Raw genomic sequence first — 4,409 nt, 5'->3', positions numbered from 1 at the left:
ACCTGGGTAAGCACCCTGACTCGGCATCGAACCCACAACCTTTCAGTCCACAGGATAGTGCTCCAACCAGCTCAGCCACAAAGGGCAGGGCCACGACCTCATTTTCATTTCAATATGTTATTTTGACACAAAACATAATTTATTATTTTTAACACCCTGGCTTTAAGGAGGCTACCATAGCCATTATATTTTAATAGGCTCTTTTTTGTTTATTTTGTTTCAAATCTGATGATTACCTTATTTGACATATTCTCAGGAACGAGGGGTGAATACACTATTTAACAATGATTTTCAGCTTACTAAAATGTTCTTCCAGCCCTGGCTTCTGTGGCTCAGTGGATTGAGCATCGGCCTGCGAGCCAAGTGTCGCTGGTTCACTTCGCAGTCAGGGCACATGACTAGGTTGCACGTCAGGACCCCTGTTGGGGGCACGAGTGAGAGGCAACCACACAGTGATGTTTCTCTCCCTCCCTTTCTCCTTTCCCCTCTCTCTAAAAATAATATAAACAAACAAATAAATTATTTAAAAACATAAAAAAACAAAATAAAATGTTCTTCTGCAGACTTTTCCTCCATTGCTCCCCCACAGCCCACCCCCTCTCCCACAGTTCAACCCCCACCCTGTTGTCCATGCCCATGGGTCATTTATAGCAGTTCCTTTACTAAACCCGTCCACTACTGACCCCTTCACTCCATGCGCCCCTCTCCCCTGGTGCCTGTTACTCTGTTCCTTGTTTACGTGTCTCTGGTTCAGTTTTGTTCATTTGCTCGTGCTGTTCATATGGTATTTTTCTTTTGTTGTCTGGCTTATTTCGTTAAGCATAATTCTGTCCAGTTCCATCCATGTTATCACAAATGGCAGGAGTTCCTGCTTTTTTTCTGCTGCATAGTTTTCCATTGTGTAGATGTACCACGGTGTTCTAACCCACTCATCTACAGATGGGCACTTAGGCTGTTTCCAGCACTTGGCTATTGTAAACAGGGCTGCTATGAACCTAGGGGTGCACAGGTTCTTTTCAATTGGTGTTTCAGGATTCTTCGGGTATAATCCTAGCAGTGGAATCGCTGGTTCAAAAGGCATTTCCGTTTTTAGTTTCTTGAGGAAATTCCACACTGTTTTCCACAGTGGCTGCACCAGTCTGCATTGCATTCCCACCAACAGTGCAGTAGGGTTCCCGTTTCTCCGCATCCTCGCCAGCACTTGTTGTTTGTTGATTTGTTGACGATGGCCATTCTGACTGGTGTAAAGTGGTATCTCATTGTGGTTTTATTTACATCCCTCTGATGGCTAATGATGCTGAGCATACTTTCATATGCCTATGGGCCCTCTGCATATCCTCCTTGGAGAAGTGTTTGTTTAGGTCCTTTGCCCATTTTTAACTGGGCTGTCTTCTTGGTGTTGAGATATGTAAGTTCTTTTTATATTTTGGAGATCAGTCCCTTATCTGATGTATCATTGGCAAATATATGTTCGCATATGGTTGGTTCCCCTTTCATCTGGCTGATGTTTTCTTTGTTGAGCAGACTCTTTAGTTTGATGTTGTCGCATCTGTTTGTTTTTTCCTTTACTTCCCTTTTTTTAGGAGACGTGTCAGTGAAAATATTGTTACGTGGGATATCAGAAATTTTCCTGCCTATGTTTTCCTCTAGGATTTTTATGGTGTCATGTCTTACATTTAAGTCTTTGATCCATCTTGAGTTTATTCTGGTGTGTGGCATAAGTTGCTGGTCTAGTTTCATTTCTTTGCATGTCACCATCCAGTTCTCCCAGCACCATTTGTCAAAGAGGCTCTTCTCATGCCATTTTATGTTCCTTCCCCCTATGTTGAATATTAGTTGACCATAGAGGCCTGGATTTATTTCTGGGCTCTCTGTTCGGTTCCATTGATCTATATGTCTGTTCTTATGCCAGTGCCAGGCTGTTTTAATTACAGTGGCCTTGTTGTATAGTTTGATGTCAGGTGTCGTGATACGTCCTGTTGCGTTCTTCTGTCTCAAGATTGCTGCGGCTACTCGGGGTCTTTTTTGGTTCCATATAAGTTTATGAAGTATTTGTTCTAGGTCGGTGAAATATGTTGCTGGTATTTTAATAGGGATTGCATCGAATCTGTAAATTGCCCTGGGTAGTATGGATGTTTTAATGATGTTTATTCTTCCCACCCATAAACATGGTATATGCTTCCACTTATTTGTATCTTCCTTAATTTCTTTCTTCAGGGTTATGTAGTTTTCTGAGTACAGGTCTTTTACCTCTTTGGTTAAATTTATTCCTAGGTACTTTATTTTTCTTGTTGCTATAGGAAATGGAATTTTTTCCTAGTTTCTATTTCTAAGAACTTATTGTTGGTGTAGAGAAATGCCTTCAATTTCTGAATATTGGCTTCGTACCTTGCTGTTTTGCCAGATTGACTTATTGAGTTGAGTAGTTTTTTCGTGGCGTCTATAGGGTTTTCTATGTATACTATCATGTCATCTGCAGTTAATGACAGTTTTACTTCTTTTCCAATATGGATGCCTTTTCTTTCTCTTCTTGTCTGATTGCTATGGCTAGAACTTCCAAACTACGTTGAATAGGAGTGGAGAGAGTGGACATCCTGGTTTTGTCCCTGATCGCAGGGGAATGCTTTCAGTTTTTGTCCATTCATTGTGATGTTGTCTGCGGGTTTCTCATATATGGCCTTTATTGTGTTGAGGTATGCTCCCTGTGTTCTAAGTTTCCTGAGTGTTTTCATCATAAATGGGTGTTGTACTTCATCAAATGCCTTTTCAGCATCTATTGATATGATCATGTGATTTTTGTCTTTCATTTTGTTTATGTGGTGTATTACATTTATTGGTTTGCGAATATTAAACCATCCTGGCATCCCTGGGATGAATCCCACTTGATATTGGTGTATGATCTTTTTAATGTGTTGCTGGATCTGATTTGCCAATATTTTGTTGAGGATTCTAGCATCTATGTTCATCAGCGATATTGGCCTGTAGTTTTCTTTCTTTGTTGTGTCTTGACCTCGTTTTGGAATTAGGGTAATACTGGCTTCATAGAAACAGTTTGGGAGTCTTCCCTCTTCTTGGATTTTTTGGAATAGTTTGAGAAGGGCAGGTGTTAGTTCTTCCCTAAATGTTTTGTAGAATTCGCCTGTGAAGCCATCCGATCCAGGGATTTTGTGTGCCTGGAGTTTTTTGATTATTGTTGCAATTCATTCTTTGTTATTGGTCTCTTCAGACTTTCTGCTGTTTTTCTTTAAATGACTTATTTCTCAAAGAAAGAAAATCATAGGCCAATATCCCTGATGAACAAAGATGCTAAATCATCAACAAAATATTGGCAAATCAAATACAGCAATGCCTCAAAAAGATCACACACAATGATCAAGTGGGATTTATTCCAGGAATTCAAGGTTGGTACCACATTCACAAATCCATAAATGTGATTAACCACATCAACATAATGAAGGATAAAAACCACATGACCATATCAATTGATGCAGAAAAAGCATGATACAATCCAGCACCAATTTTGATGAAGAAAACTCACAGCAAAGTGGGCACATAGGGAACATACCTAAACATAATAGAGGCCATAGATGACAAACCTGAGGCCAGCATCATACTCAATGGGCAAAAACGACAAACATTTCCCTTAGGATCAGGAACAAGGCAGGGATATCCACTTCTCCTCTCTTATTCAACATGGCACTGGAAGTCCTAGCCACAGCAATTTGACTAGAAGAAGTAAAAAGCATCCAAATTGGAAAGGAAGAGGTCAAACTGTCTTCAGTTGCAGATGACATGATATTGTACATAGAGAGCCCCAAGTGCTCCACTAAGAAACTCTTAGAATTGATAAATGAATTCCGCAAACTAGCAGGATAAAAAATTAATATTTAGAAATCAGTTGCGTTTTTATATGCAAATAGGAAACTGACAGAAGGAAAATGAATAAAACAATCCCACTCACAATTGCTTCAAGAAGAGTAAAATACCTAGGAATAAAACTAACCAAGATTGTAAAAGATATGTCCTCACAAAATTATAAGACATTGAAGAACAAAACTGAGGATGGTACAAATACTGGAAGCACATACTGTGCTCATGGATAGGGAGGATTAATATCATTGAAATGTCCATACTACCCAAAGAAATCTATAGATTCAACACAATTCCTATCAAGATACAAAAAGTGTTCCCTAAAGTAGAACAAATATTCCTAAAACTTATATGGACCACAGAAGACCCTGACTAGCTTCAGAAATCTTGTGAAAGAACAAAAGTTTTGGGAACCACACTACCTGACGTGAGACTATAGGACAAGGCCAGAGTAATCAAACAGCATGGAACTGGCCTAAAAACAGATACCTAGATCAATGGAACAGAATAGGAGAGCCCAGAAATTAACCAACACCTAT

This window comes from Furipterus horrens, unplaced genomic scaffold (assembly GCF_987537825.1).
Source record: "Furipterus horrens unplaced genomic scaffold, mFurHor1.1.pri manual_scaffold_33, whole genome shotgun sequence".
In the NCBI taxonomy this organism is placed as follows: Eukaryota; Metazoa; Chordata; class Mammalia; order Chiroptera; family Furipteridae; genus Furipterus; species Furipterus horrens.
Note: the sequence above shows the minus strand (reverse complement) of the source record.